Here is a 16,124-nt window from a genome sequence, read left to right on the forward strand (position 1 = left end):
CTAGGGATTCTGCAAATATCTGAGTGTGTGTGTGTGTGTGTATAAAAATGACAAGAAGTCAGAAACTTCCAGAGATTCTGCAAAGGTGTGTGTGTGTGTAGGTAAAAAGGACACGATGTTAGAACCCCTCCAGAGATTATCCAAGGGTGTGCTTGTGTGTGGGTGTGTATGTAAAAATGACCCGAACGAGAAGCCCAGCAGAGATTCTTCAATGGTATCAGTGTGAGTGTGTATGTGTAAAAAGTACACGAAGTCAGAAGCCCTCTAGAGATTCTGTAAGGGTATGGATTTGAGTGTTTGTGTGTGTGTGTGTGTATGTGTGTAAAGACACGAATTCAAGCGATACAGAGATTCTTTAGGGGTGTGTATGTGTGAGTGTGTAAAAAGGACAAGAAGTCATAAGCCCTGTAGAGATTCTTCAACGGTGAGTGCGGGTGAGAGATTTTAAAAAGAACAAAGATCAGAAGTTGTCAATAGATTCTGCCAGGTGTGTGTGTGTATGCCTATGTCTAAAAAGGACACGAAATCAGAAGTCCTCCAGAGATTCTGCAAGGGTGTGTGTGTGTAGTTGTGTGTAAAAAGGACATGACATTAGAATCCCTCCAGAGATTCTGCAATGATGTGAATGTATGTGTATATTTAAAAAGGACTTGAAATCAGAAGCCCGGTAGAGATTTGGCAAGGCTGTGAGTGTGTGTGTGTGTGTAAAAAGGACACGAAGTCAGAAGCCCTCCAGATGTTCTGCAAGGGTGTGTGTATGTGTGTGTGCATGTGTAAAAGGACATGAATTCAAACCCCCTCCAAAGATTCTACATGGGTGTTATATTGTGTGTGTGTCTGTGTGTGTGTGTGTGTGGAAAAGGACATGAATCAGAAGACATCCAGAGCTTCTGCAAGGGTATGTGTGTGAATGTGAGTGTGTGTGTGTGTGTGTAAAAACGACATGAAGTCAGAAGCCCTCCAGATGTTATGCAAGGGTGTGTGTGTGCGTGGGTGGGTGGGTGTAAAAAGTACACGACATCAAATCCCTCCAGAGATTCTGCAATGGTGTGAATATATGTGTATATGTAAACGGACTTGAAATCAGAAGCCTTGTAGAGATTAGGCAAGGGTGTGAGTATCTGTGTGTTTGTGTGTGTGTAAAAAGGAGACAAAGTCAGAAGTCCTGCAGAGAATCTGCAAGTGTATGAGTGTGTGTGTGTCTAAGAAGGACACGAATAGAAGCCCTCAAGAGGTTATGCAAGGGTGTTTGTATGTGTGTGTGCGTGTGTAAAAACGACATGAATTCAAAACCACTCCAAAGATTCTACATGTGTGTGATCTTGTGTGTGTTTGTGTGTATGTGTGTGTGGGAAAAGGACACGAATCAGAAGACATCCAGAGGTTCTGCAAGGGTATGTGTGTGAATGTGAGTGTGAGTGCGTGTGGGTGTGTAAAAAGAACACTACGTTTGACACCCTCCAGAGATTCTGCAAGAGTGTGAATGTGTTGTGTGTGTGTTAAAAGGACAAGACGTCAGAAGCCTTCCAGAGATTCTGCAAAGGTGTGTGTATGTGTGTGTGCGCGTGTTAAAAGGACATGAATTCAAACCCACTCCGAAGATTCTGCATGGGTGTGATTGTGTGTGTGTGTGTGTGTGTGTGTGTGTGTGTGTGTGCGGAAAAGGACACGAATCAGAAAACAACCAGAGTTTCTGCAAGGTTATGTGTGTGAATGTGAGTGTGTGTGTGTGTAAAAAGGACACGAAGTCAGAAGCCCTGCATATATTAGGCAAGGATATGTGTGTGTAAAAAGAATATTACATCAGAAGCCCTCTAGAGATTCTGCAAGAGTGTGAGTGTGTGTGTGTGTGTGTGTGTGTATAAAAATGACAAGAAGTCAGAAACTTCCAGAGATTCTGCAAAGGTGTGTGTGTGTGTGTGTGTGTAGGTAAAAAGGACACGGTGTTAGAAGCCCTCCAGAGATTCTCCAAGGGTGTGCTTGTGTGTTGGTGTGTATGTAAAAATGACCCGAACGAGAAGCCCACCAGAGATTCTTCAATGGTATCAGTGTGAGTGTGTATGTGTAAAAAGAACACGAAGTCAGAAGCCCTCTAGAGATTCCGTAAGGGTATGAATTTGAGTGTTTTTGTGTGTGTGTGTGTAAAGACACGAATTCAAGCGATACAGAGATTCTTTAGGGGTGTGTATGTGTGAGTGTGTAAAAAGGACAAGAAGTCATAAGCCCTTTAGAGATTTTTCAACGGTGTGTGTGGGTGAGAGATTTTAAAAAGACCAAAGTTCAGAAGTTCTCCAGATGTTGTGCCAGGTGTGTGTGTGTGTGTATGCCTGTGTGTCTAAAAAGGACACGAAATCAGAAGTCCTCCAGAGATTCTGCAAGAGTGCATGCATGTGTGTATGTGTCTGTGTGAGTGTGTAAAAGGATATGAAGTCAGAAGCCCTCCAGATGTTACGTAAGGGTGTGTATGTGTGAGTCTGTAAAAAGGACACGACATCAGAATCCCTCCTGAGATTCTGCAATGGTGTGAATGAATGTGTATATGAAAAAAGGACTTGAAATCAGAAGCCCTGTTGAGATTCAACAAGGGTGTGAGTGTGTGTCTGTGTGTGTGTGTGTGTAAAAAGGACACAAAATCAGAAGCCCTCCAGATGGTCTGCAAGGGTGTGTGTGTGTGAGTGGGTGGGTGTAAAAAGTAAACCACATCAGAATCCCTCCAGAGATTCTGCAATGGTGTGAATGTATGTGTATTATTAAAAAGGACTTGAAATCAGAAGTCCTGTAGGGATTCAGCAAGGGTGTGAGTGTCTGTGTGTGTGTGTATGTGTGTGCGTGTGTTTGTATAAAGGACATGAATTCAGAAGCCCTCCAGAGATTCGGCAAGGTTATGAGTGTGAGTGTGCGTGTGTGAGTGTGTGTGTATAAAAATGAGACAAAGTCAGAAGTCCTGCAGAGAATCTGCAAGGGTTTGAGTGGGTGAGTGTCTAAGAAGGACACTAACAGAAGTCCTCCAGAGATTCTGCAAAGGTGTGTGTATGTGTGTGTGCGTGTGTAAAAAGGACATGAATTCAAACCCACTCCAAAGATTCTACATGGGTGTGATTTTGTGTGTGTTTGTGTGTATGTGTGTGTGGAAAAGGACACGAATCAGAAGACATCCAGAGCTTCTGCAAGGGTATGTGTGTAAATGTGATTGAGTGTGGGTGTGTGTGTGTCAGAAGAACACGAAGTCAGAAGCCCTCCAGAGATTCTGCAAGAGTGTGAGTGTGTGGTGTGTGTGTTAAAAGGACATGGCATCAGAAGCCTTCCAGAGATTCTGCAAGGTGTGTGTATGTATGTGTGCGTGTGTTAAAAGGACATGAATTCAAACCCACTGCGAAGATTCTACCTGGGTGTGATTTTGTGTGTGTTTGTGTGTATGTGTGTGTGGAAAAAGGACACGAATCAGAAGACATCCAGAGGTTCTGCAAGGGTATGTGTGTGAATGTGAGTGTGTGTGTGTCTGTGTTTGTGTAAAAAGGACACCAAGTCAGTAGCCCTGCATATATTATGCAAGGATGTGTGTGTGTAAAAAGAATACTACGTCAGAAGCCCTCCAGAGATTCTGCAAGAGTGTGAGTGTGTGTTGTGTGTATTAAAAGGACACGACGTCAGAAGCCTTCCAGAGATTGTGCAAGGGTGCGTGTATATGTGTGCATTTGTGTAAAAAGACAGGAAATCAGAAGTCCTCTAGGGATTCTGCAAATATCTGAGTGTGTGTGTGTGTGTGTATAAAAATGACAAGAAGTCAGAAACTTCCAGAGATTCTGCAAAGGTGTGTGTGTGTGTGTAGGTAAAAAGGACACGATGTTAGAAGCCCTCCAGAGATTCTCCAAGGGTGTGCTTGTGTGTGGGTGTGTATGTAAAAATGACCCGAACGAGAAGCCCACCAGAGATTCTTCAAAGGTATCAGTGTGAGTGTGTATGTTTAAAAAGGACACGAAGTGAGAAGCCCTCTAGAGATTCTGTAAGGGTATGGATTTGAGTGTTTGTGTGTGTGTGTGTATGTGTGTAAAGACACGAATTCAAGCGATACAGAGATTCTTTAGGGGTGTGTATGTGTGAGTGTATAAAAAGGACAAGAAGTCATAAGCCCTGTAGAGATTCTTCAACGGTGAGTGCGGGTGAGAGATTTTAAAAAGAACAAAAATCAGAAGTTGTCAATAGATTCTGCCAGGTGTGTGTGTGTATGCCTGTGTCTAAAACGGACACGAAATCAGAAGTCCTCCAGAGATTCTGCAAGGGTGTGTGTGTGTGGGTGTGTGTAAAAAGGACATGACATTAGAATCCCTCCAGAGATTCTGCAATGATGTGAATGTATGTGTATATTTACAAAGGACTTGAAATCAGAAGCCCGGTAGAAATTTGGCAAGGGTGTGAGTGTGTGTGTGTGTGTGTGTAAAAAGGACACGAAGTCAAAAGCCCTCCAGATGTTCTGCAAGGGTGTGTGTATGTGTGTGTGCATGTGTAAAAGGACATGAATTCAAACCCCTCCAAAGATTCTGCGTGGGTGTGATATTGTGTGTGTGTCTGAGTGTGTGTGTGTGTGGAAAAGGACATGAATCAGAAGACATCCAGAGCTTCTGCAAGGGTATGTGTGTGAATGTGAGTGTGTGTCTCTCTGTGTGTAAAAAGGACACCAAGTCAGAAGCCCTGCATATATTATGCAAGGATGTGTGTGTGTAAAAAGAATACTACGTCAGAAGCCCTCCATAGATTCTGCAAGAGTGTGAGTGTGTGTTGTGTGTGTTAAAAGGACACGACGTCAGAAGCCTTCCAGAGATTATGCAAGGGTGCGGGTATATGTGTGCATTTGTGTAAATAGACAGTAAATCAGAAGTCCTCTAGGGATTTTTAAAATATCTGAGTGTGTGTGTGTGTGTGTGTGTGTGTGTGTTTATAAAAATGACAAGAAGTCAGAAACTTCCAGAGATTCTGCAAAGGTGTGTGTGTGTGTGTAGGTAAAAAGGACACGATGTTAGAAGCCCTCCATGGATTCTCCAAGGGTGTGCTTGTGTGTGGGTGTGTATGTAAAAATGACCCGAACGAGAAGCCCACCAGAGATTCTTCGATGGTATCAGTGTGAGTGTGTATGTGTAAAAAGGACACGAAGTCAGATTCCCTCTAGAGATTCTGTAAGGGTGAATTTGAGTGTTTGTGTGTGTATGTGTGTGTGTGTGTAAAGACACGAATTCAAGCGATACAGAGATTCTTTAGGGGTGTGTATGTGTGAGTGTGTAAAAAGGACAAGAAGTCATAAGCCCTCTAGAGATTTTTCAACGGTGTGTGTGGGTGAGAGATTTTAAAAAGAACAAAGATCAGAAGTTCGCCAGATGTTGTGCCAGGGTGTGTGTGTGTGTATGTCTGTGTGTCCAAAAAGGACATGAAATCAGAAGTCCTCCAGAGATTCTGCAAGGGTGCATGCAAGTGTGTATGTGTCTGTGTGAGTGTGTAAAAGGATATGAAGTCAGAAGCCCTCCAGATGTTACGTAAGGGTGTGTATGTGTGAGTCTGTAAAAAGGACACGACATCAGAAACCCTCCTGAGATTCTAAATGGTGTGAATGAGTGTGTATATGAAAAAAGTACTTGAAATCAGAAGCCCAGTAGAGATTGAACAAGGTGTGATTGTGTGTGTGTGTGTGTGTGTGTTTGTAAAAAGGACACAAAATCAGAAGCCTTCCAGATGGTCTGCAAGGGTGTGTGTGTGTGTGGGTGGGTGTGTGTAAAAAGTACACCACATCAGAATGCCTCCAGAGATTCTGCAATGGTGTGAATGTATGTGTATTATTAAAAAGGACTTGAAATCAGAAGTCCTGTAGAGATTCGGCAAGGGTGTGAGTGTCTCTGTGTGTGTGTGTTTGTAAAAAGGACATGAATTCAGAAGCCCTCCAGAGATTCGGCAAGGTTATGAGTGTGAGTTTGCGTGTGTAAAAATGAGACAAAGTCAGAAGTCCTGCAGAGAATCTGCAAGGGTTTGAGTGTGTGAGTGTCTAAGAAGGACACGAACAGAAGCCCTCCAGAGATTCTACAAGGGTGTGTGTATGTGTGTGTGCGTGTGTAAAAAGGACATGAATTCAAACCCACTCCAAAGATTCTACATGGGTGTGATTTTGTGTGTGTTTGTGTGAATGTGTGTGTGGAAAAGGACACGAATCAGAAGACATCCAGAGCTTCTGCAAGGGTATGTGTGTAAATGTGATTGAGTGTGGGTGTGTGTGTGTCAGAAGAACACGAAGTCAGAAGCCCTCCAGAGATTCTGCAAGAGTGTGAGTGTGTTAAAAGGACATGGCATCAGAAGCCTTCCAGAGATTCTGCAAGGTGTGAGTATGTATGTGTGCGTGTGGTAAAAGGACATGAATTTAAAAGGACATGAATTCAAACCCACTCCGAAGATTCTGCATGGGTGTGATTGTGTGTGTGTGTGTGTGTGTGTGTGTGTGAGGAAAAAGGACACGAATCAGAAAACATCCAGAGTATCTGCAAGTGTATGTGTGTGAATGCGAGTGTGTGTGTGTGTAAAAAGAACACGAAGTCAGAAGCCCTGCATATATTAGGCAAGGATGTGTGTGTGTAAAAAAAATACTACGTCAGAAGCCCCCTAGAGATTCTGCAAGAGTGTGAGTGTGTGGTGTGTGTGTTAAAAGGACACGACGTCAGAAGCCTTCCAGAGATTGTGCAAGGGTGCGTGTATGTGTGTGTATGTAAAAAGACAGGAAGTCAGAAGCTCTCTAGGGATTCTGCAAATATCTGAGTGTGTGTGTGTGTGTATAAAAATGACAAGAAGTCAGAAACTTCCAGAGATTCTGCAAAGGTGTGTGTGTGTGTGTAGGTAAAAAGGAAACGATGTTAGAAGCCCTCCAGAAATTCTCCAAGGGTGTGCTTGTGTGTGGGTGTGTATGTAAAAATGACCCGAACGAGAAGCCCACCAGAGATTCTTCAATGGTATCAGTGTGAGTGTGTATGTGTAAAAAGGACACGAAGTCAGATGCCCTCTAGAGATTCTGTAAGGGTGAATTTGAGTGTTTGTGTGTGTGTGTGTGTGTGTAAAGACACGAATTCAAGCGATACAGAGATTATTTAGGGGTGTGTATGTGTGAGTGTGTAAAAAGGACAAGAAGTCATAAGCCCTCTAGAGATTTTTCAACGGTGTGTGTGGGTGAGAGATTTTAAAAAGACCAAAGTTCAGAAGTTCTCCAGATGTTGTGCCAGGGTGTGTGTGTGTATGCCTGTGTGTCTAAAAAGGACACGAAATCAGAAGTCCTCCAGAGATTCTGCAAGGGTTCATGCATGTGTGTATGTGTCTGTGTGAGTGTGTAAAAGGATATGAAGTCAGAAGCCCTCCAGATGTTACGTAAGGGTGTGTATGTGTGAGTCTGTAAAAAGGACACGACATCAGAATCCCTCCTGAGATTCTGCAATGGTGTGAATGAATGTGTATATGAAAAAATGACTTGAAATCAGAAGCCCTGTAGAGATTCAAAAAGGTTGTGAGTGTATGTCTGTGTGTGTGTGTGTGTGTAAAAAGGACACGAAGTCAGAAACCCTCCAGATGGTCTGCAAGGCTGTGTGTGTGTGGGTGGGTGGGTGTAAAAAGTACACCAAATCAGAATCCCTCCAGAGGTTGTGCAATGGTGTGAATGCATGTGTATATGTAAAAAGGACTTGAAATCAAAAGTCCTGTAGAGATTCGGCAAAGGTGTGAGTGTCTCTGTGTGTGTGTTTGTAAAAAGCACATGAATTCAGAAGCCCTCCAGAGATTCGGCAAGGTTATGAGTGTGAGTGTGCGTGTGTGAGTGTGTGTGTGTAAAAATGAGACAAAGTCAGAAGTCCTGCAGAGAATCTGCAAGGGTTTGAGTGGATGAGTGTCTAAGAAGGACACGAACAGAAGCCCTCCAGAGGTTATGCAAGGGTGTGTATGTATGTGTGCATGTGTTAAAAGGACATGAATTCAAACCCACTCCGAAGATTCTGCATGGGTGTGATTGTGTGTGTGTGTGTGTGTGTGTGTGTGGAAAAAGGACACGAATCAGAAAACATCCAGAGTTTCTGCAAGGGTATGTGTGTGAATGTGAGTGTGTGTGTGTGTGTGTGTAAAAAGGACACGAAGTCTGAAGCCCTGCATATATTTGGCAGGGATGTGTGTGTGTAAAAAGAATACTACGTCAGAAGCCCTCCAGAGATTCTCCAAGAGTGTGAGTGTGTGGTATGTGTGTTAAAAGGACACGACGTCAGAAGCCTTCCAGAGATTGTGCAAGGGTGCGTGTATGTGTCTGTATGTAAAAAGACAAGAAGTCAGAAGCTCTCTAGGGATTCTGCAAATATCTGAGTGTGTGTGTGTGTATAAAAATGACAAGAAGTCAGAAACTTCCATAGATTCTGCAAAGGTGTGTGTGTGTGTGTAGGTAAAAAGGACACGATGTTAGAAGCCCTCCAGAGATTCTCCAAGGGTGTGCTTGTGTGTGGGTGTGTATGTAAAAATGACCCGAACGAGAAGCCCACCAGAGATTCTTCAATGGTATCAGTGTGAGTGTGTATGTGTAAAAAGGACACGAAGTCAGATGCCCTCTAGAGATTCTGTAAGGGTGAATTTGAGTGTTTGTGTGTGTGTATGTGTGTAAAGACACGAATTCAAGCGATACAGAGATTCTTTAGGGGTGTGTATGTGTGAGTGTGTAAAAAGGACAAGAAGTCATAAGCCCTCTAGAGATTTTTCAACGGTGTGTGTGGGTGAGAGATTTTAAAAAGAACAAAGATCAGAAGTTCGCCAGATGTTGTGCCAGGGTGTGTGTGTGTGTATGTCTGTGTGTCCAAAAAGGACATGAAATCAGAAGTCCTCCAGAGATTCTGCAAGGGTGCATGCAAGTGTGTATGTGTCTGTGTGAGTGTGTAAAAGGATATGAAGTCAGAAGCCCTCCAGATGTTACGTAAGGGTGTGTATGTGTGAGTCTGTAAAAAGGACACGACATCAGAAACCCTCCTGAGATTCTAAATGGTGTGAATGAGTGTGTATATGAAAAAAGTACTTGAAATCAGAAGCCCAGTAGAGATTGAACAAGGTGTGATTGTGTGTGTGTGTGTGTGTGTGTTTGTAAAAAGGACACAAAATCAGAAGCCTTCCAGATGGTCTGCAAGGGTGTGTGTGTGTGTGGGTGGGTGTGTGTAAAAAGTACACCACATCAGAATGCCTCCAGAGATTCTGCAATGGTGTGAATGTATGTGTATTATTAAAAAGGACTTGAAATCAGAAGTCCTGTAGAGATTCGGCAAGGGTGTGAGTGTCTCTGTGTGTGTGTGTTTGTAAAAAGGACATGAATTCAGAAGCCCTCCAGAGATTCGGCAAGGTTATGAGTGTGAGTGTGCGTGTGTGAGTGTGTGTGTGTAAAAATGAGACAAAGTCAGAAGTCCTGCAGAGAATCTGCAAGGGTTTGAGTGGATGAGTGTCTAAGAAGGACACGAACAGAAGCCCTCCAGAGGTTATGCAAGGGTGTGTATGTATGTGTGCATGTGTTAAAAGGACATGAATTCAAACCCACTCCGAAGATTCTGCATGGGTGTGATTGTGTGTGTGTGTGTGTGTGTGTGTGTGGAAAAAGGACACGAATCAGAAAACATCCAGAGTTTCTGCAAGGGTATGTGTGTGAATGTGAGTGTGTGTGTGTGTGTGTGTAAAAAGGACACGAAGTCTGAAGCCCTGCATATATTTGGCAGGGATGTGTGTGTGTAAAAAGAATACTACGTCAGAAGCCCTCCAGAGATTCTCCAAGAGTGTGAGTGTGTGGTATGTGTGTTAAAAGGACACGACGTCAGAAGCCTTCCAGAGATTGTGCAAGGGTGCGTGTATGTGTCTGTATGTAAAAAGACAAGAAGTCAGAAGCTCTCTAGGGATTCTGCAAATATCTGAGTGTGTGTGTGTGTATAAAAATGACAAGAAGTCAGAAACTTCCATAGATTCTGCAAAGGTGTGTGTGTGTGTGTAGGTAAAAAGGACACGATGTTAGAAGCCCTCCAGAGATTCTCCAAGGGTGTGCTTGTGTGTGGGTGTGTATGTAAAAATGACCCGAACGAGAAGCCCACCAGAGATTCTTCAATGGTATCAGTGTGAGTGTGTATGTGTAAAAAGGACACGAAGTCAGATGCCCTCTAGAGATTCTGTAAGGGTGAATTTGAGTGTTTGTGTGTGTGTATGTGTGTAAAGACACGAATTCAAGCGATACAGAGATTCTTTAGGGGTGTGTATGTGTGAGTGTGTAAAAAGGACAAGAAGTCATAAGCCCTCTAGAGATTTTTCAACGGTGTGTGTGGGTGAGAGATTTTAAAAAGAACAAAGATCAGAAGTTCGCCAGATGTTGTGCCAGGGTGTGTGTGTGTGTATGTCTGTGTGTCCAAAAAGGACATGAAATCAGAAGTCCTCCAGAGATTCTGCAAGGGTGCATGCAAGTGTGTATGTGTCTGTGTGAGTGTGTAAAAGGATATGAAGTCAGAAGCCCTCCAGATGTTACGTAAGGGTGTGTATGTGTGAGTCTGTAAAAAGGACACGACATCAGAAACCCTCCTGAGATTCTAAATGGTGTGAATGAGTGTGTATATGAAAAAAGTACTTGAAATCAGAAGCCCAGTAGAGATTGAACAAGGTGTGATTGTGTGTGTGTGTGTGTGTGTGTTTGTAAAAAGGACACAAAATCAGAAGCCTTCCAGATGGTCTGCAAGGGTGTGTGTGTGTGTGGGTGGGTGTGTGTAAAAAGTACACCACATCAGAATGCCTCCAGAGATTCTGCAATGGTGTGAATGTATGTGTATTATTAAAAAGGACTTGAAATCAGAAGTCCTGTAGAGATTCGGCAAGGGTGTGAGTGTCTCTGTGTGTGTGTGTTTGTAAAAAGGACATGAATTCAGAAGCCCTCCAGAGATTCGGCAAGGTTATGAGTGTGAGTTTGCGTGTGTAAAAATGAGACAAAGTCAGAAGTCCTGCAGAGAATCTGCAAGGGTTTGAGTGTGTGAGTGTCTAAGAAGGACACGAACAGAAGCCCTCCAGAGATTCTACAAGGGTGTGTGTATGTGTGTGTGCGTGTGTAAAAAGGACATGAATTCAAACCCACTCCAAAGATTCTACATGGGTGTGATTTTGTGTGTGTTTGTGTGAATGTGTGTGTGGAAAAGGACACGAATCAGAAGACATCCAGAGCTTCTGCAAGGGTATGTGTGTAAATGTGATTGAGTGTGGGTGTGTGTGTGTCAGAAGAACACGAAGTCAGAAGCCCTCCAGAGATTCTGCAAGAGTGTGAGTGTGTTAAAAGGACATGGCATCAGAAGCCTTCCAGAGATTCTGCAAGGTGTGAGTATGTATGTGTGCGTGTGGTAAAAGGACATGAATTTAAAAGGACATGAATTCAAACCCACTCCGAAGATTCTGCATGGGTGTGATTGTGTGTGTGTGTGTGTGTGTGTGTGTGTGAGGAAAAAGGACACGAATCAGAAAACATCCAGAGTATCTGCAAGTGTATGTGTGTGAATGCGAGTGTGTGTGTGTGTAAAAAGAACACGAAGTCAGAAGCCCTGCATATATTAGGCAAGGATGTGTGTGTGTAAAAAAAATACTACGTCAGAAGCCCCCTAGAGATTCTGCAAGAGTGTGAGTGTGTGGTGTGTGTGTTAAAAGGACACGACGTCAGAAGCCTTCCAGAGATTGTGCAAGGGTGCGTGTATGTGTGTGTATGTAAAAAGACAGGAAGTCAGAAGCTCTCTAGGGATTCTGCAAATATCTGAGTGTGTGTGTGTGTGTATAAAAATGACAAGAAGTCAGAAACTTCCAGAGATTCTGCAAAGGTGTGTGTGTGTGTGTAGGTAAAAAGGAAACGATGTTAGAAGCCCTCCAGAAATTCTCCAAGGGTGTGCTTGTGTGTGGGTGTGTATGTAAAAATGACCCGAACGAGAAGCCCACCAGAGATTCTTCAATGGTATCAGTGTGAGTGTGTATGTGTAAAAAGGACACGAAGTCAGATGCCCTCTAGAGATTCTGTAAGGGTGAATTTGAGTGTTTGTGTGTGTGTGTGTGTGTGTAAAGACACGAATTCAAGCGATACAGAGATTATTTAGGGGTGTGTATGTGTGAGTGTGTAAAAAGGACAAGAAGTCATAAGCCCTCTAGAGATTTTTCAACGGTGTGTGTGGGTGAGAGATTTTAAAAAGACCAAAGTTCAGAAGTTCTCCAGATGTTGTGCCAGGGTGTGTGTGTGTATGCCTGTGTGTCTAAAAAGGACACGAAATCAGAAGTCCTCCAGAGATTCTGCAAGGGTTCATGCATGTGTGTATGTGTCTGTGTGAGTGTGTAAAAGGATATGAAGTCAGAAGCCCTCCAGATGTTACGTAAGGGTGTGTATGTGTGAGTCTGTAAAAAGGACACGACATCAGAATCCCTCCTGAGATTCTGCAATGGTGTGAATGAATGTGTATATGAAAAAATGACTTGAAATCAGAAGCCCTGTAGAGATTCAAAAAGGTTGTGAGTGTATGTCTGTGTGTGTGTGTGTGTGTAAAAAGGACACGAAGTCAGAAACCCTCCAGATGGTCTGCAAGGCTGTGTGTGTGTGGGTGGGTGGGTGTAAAAAGTACACCAAATCAGAATCCCTCCAGAGGTTGTGCAATGGTGTGAATGCATGTGTATATGTAAAAAGGACTTGAAATCAAAAGTCCTGTAGAGATTCGGCAAAGGTGTGAGTGTCTCTGTGTGTGTGTTTGTAAAAAGCACATGAATTCAGAAGCCCTCCAGAGATTCGGCAAGGTTATGAGTGTGAGTGTGCGTGTGTGAGTGTGTGTGTGTAAAAATGAGACAAAGTCAGAAGTCCTGCAGAGAATCTGCAAGGGTTTGAGTGGATGAGTGTCTAAGAAGGACACGAACAGAAGCCCTCCAGAGGTTATGCAAGGGTGTGTATGTATGTGTGCATGTGTTAAAAGGACATGAATTCAAACCCACTCCGAAGATTCTGCATGGGTGTGATTGTGTGTGTGTGTGTGTGTGTGTGTGTGGAAAAAGGACACGAATCAGAAAACATCCAGAGTTTCTGCAAGGGTATGTGTGTGAATGTGAGTGTGTGTGTGTGTGTGTGTAAAAAGGACACGAAGTCTGAAGCCCTGCATATATTTGGCAGGGATGTGTGTGTGTAAAAAGAATACTACGTCAGAAGCCCTCCAGAGATTCTCCAAGAGTGTGAGTGTGTGGTATGTGTGTTAAAAGGACACGACGTCAGAAGCCTTCCAGAGATTGTGCAAGGGTGCGTGTATGTGTCTGTATGTAAAAAGACAAGAAGTCAGAAGCTCTCTAGGGATTCTGCAAATATCTGAGTGTGTGTGTGTGTATAAAAATGACAAGAAGTCAGAAACTTCCATAGATTCTGCAAAGGTGTGTGTGTGTGTGTAGGTAAAAAGGACACGATGTTAGAAGCCCTCCAGAGATTCTCCAAGGGTGTGCTTGTGTGTGGGTGTGTATGTAAAAATGACCCGAACGAGAAGCCCACCAGAGATTCTTCAATGGTATCAGTGTGAGTGTGTATGTGTAAAAAGGACACGAAGTCAGATGCCCTCTAGAGATTCTGTAAGGGTGAATTTGAGTGTTTGTGTGTGTGTATGTGTGTAAAGACACGAATTCAAGCGATACAGAGATTCTTTAGGGGTGTGTATGTGTGAGTGTGTAAAAAGGACAAGAAGTCATAAGCCCTCTAGAGATTTTTCAACGGTGTGTGTGGGTGAGAGATTTTAAAAAGAACAAAGATCAGAAGTTCGCCAGATGTTGTGCCAGGGTGTGTGTGTGTGTATGTCTGTGTGTCCAAAAAGGACATGAAATCAGAAGTCCTCCAGAGATTCTGCAAGGGTGCATGCAAGTGTGTATGTGTCTGTGTGAGTGTGTAAAAGGATATGAAGTCAGAAGCCCTCCAGATGTTACGTAAGGGTGTGTATGTGTGAGTCTGTAAAAAGGACACGACATCAGAAACCCTCCTGAGATTCTAAATGGTGTGAATGAGTGTGTATATGAAAAAAGTACTTGAAATCAGAAGCCCAGTAGAGATTGAACAAGGTGTGATTGTGTGTGTGTGTGTGTGTGTGTTTGTAAAAAGGACACAAAATCAGAAGCCTTCCAGATGGTCTGCAAGGGTGTGTGTGTGTGTGGGTGGGTGTGTGTAAAAAGTACACCACATCAGAATGCCTCCAGAGATTCTGCAATGGTGTGAATGTATGTGTATTATTAAAAAGGACTTGAAATCAGAAGTCCTGTAGAGATTCGGCAAGGGTGTGAGTGTCTCTGTGTGTGTGTGTTTGTAAAAAGGACATGAATTCAGAAGCCCTCCAGAGATTCGGCAAGGTTATGAGTGTGAGTTTGCGTGTGTAAAAATGAGACAAAGTCAGAAGTCCTGCAGAGAATCTGCAAGGGTTTGAGTGTGTGAGTGTCTAAGAAGGACACGAACAGAAGCCCTCCAGAGATTCTACAAGGGTGTGTGTATGTGTGTGTGCGTGTGTAAAAAGGACATGAATTCAAACCCACTCCAAAGATTCTACATGGGTGTGATTTTGTGTGTGTTTGTGTGAATGTGTGTGTGGAAAAGGACACGAATCAGAAGACATCCAGAGCTTCTGCAAGGGTATGTGTGTAAATGTGATTGAGTGTGGGTGTGTGTGTGTCAGAAGAACACGAAGTCAGAAGCCCTCCAGAGATTCTGCAAGAGTGTGAGTGTGTTAAAAGGACATGGCATCAGAAGCCTTCCAGAGATTCTGCAAGGTGTGAGTATGTATGTGTGCGTGTGGTAAAAGGACATGAATTTAAAAGGACATGAATTCAAACCCACTCCGAAGATTCTGCATGGGTGTGATTGTGTGTGTGTGTGTGTGTGTGTGTGTGTGAGGAAAAAGGACACGAATCAGAAAACATCCAGAGTATCTGCAAGTGTATGTGTGTGAATGCGAGTGTGTGTGTGTGTAAAAAGAACACGAAGTCAGAAGCCCTGCATATATTAGGCAAGGATGTGTGTGTGTAAAAAAAATACTACGTCAGAAGCCCCCTAGAGATTCTGCAAGAGTGTGAGTGTGTGGTGTGTGTGTTAAAAGGACACGACGTCAGAAGCCTTCCAGAGATTGTGCAAGGGTGCGTGTATGTGTGTGTATGTAAAAAGACAGGAAGTCAGAAGCTCTCTAGGGATTCTGCAAATATCTGAGTGTGTGTGTGTGTGTATAAAAATGACAAGAAGTCAGAAACTTCCAGAGATTCTGCAAAGGTGTGTGTGTGTGTGTAGGTAAAAAGGAAACGATGTTAGAAGCCCTCCAGAAATTCTCCAAGGGTGTGCTTGTGTGTGGGTGTGTATGTAAAAATGACCCGAACGAGAAGCCCACCAGAGATTCTTCAATGGTATCAGTGTGAGTGTGTATGTGTAAAAAGGACACGAAGTCAGATGCCCTCTAGAGATTCTGTAAGGGTGAATTTGAGTGTTTGTGTGTGTGTGTGTGTGTGTAAAGACACGAATTCAAGCGATACAGAGATTATTTAGGGGTGTGTATGTGTGAGTGTGTAAAAAGGACAAGAAGTCATAAGCCCTCTAGAGATTTTTCAACGGTGTGTGTGGGTGAGAGATTTTAAAAAGACCAAAGTTCAGAAGTTCTCCAGATGTTGTGCCAGGGTGTGTGTGTGTATGCCTGTGTGTCTAAAAAGGACACGAAATCAGAAGTCCTCCAGAGATTCTGCAAGGGTTCATGCATGTGTGTATGTGTCTGTGTGAGTGTGTAAAAGGATATGAAGTCAGAAGCCCTCCAGATGTTACGTAAGGGTGTGTATGTGTGAGTCTGTAAAAAGGACACGACATCAGAATCCCTCCTGAGATTCTGCAATGGTGTGAATGAATGTGTATATGAAAAAATGACTTGAAATCAGAAGCCCTGTAGAGATTCAAAAAGGTTGTGAGTGTATGTCTGTGTGTGTGTGTGTGTGTAAAAAGGACACGAAGTCAGAAACCCTCCAGATGGTCTGCAAGGCTGTGTGTGTGTGGGTGGGTGGGTGTAAAAAGTACACCAAATCAGAATCCCTCCAGAGGTTGTGCAATGGTGTGA

This window comes from Tenrec ecaudatus, chromosome 2, assembly GCF_050624435.1.
Source record: "Tenrec ecaudatus isolate mTenEca1 chromosome 2, mTenEca1.hap1, whole genome shotgun sequence".
In the NCBI taxonomy this organism is placed as follows: domain Eukaryota; kingdom Metazoa; phylum Chordata; class Mammalia; order Afrosoricida; family Tenrecidae; genus Tenrec; species Tenrec ecaudatus.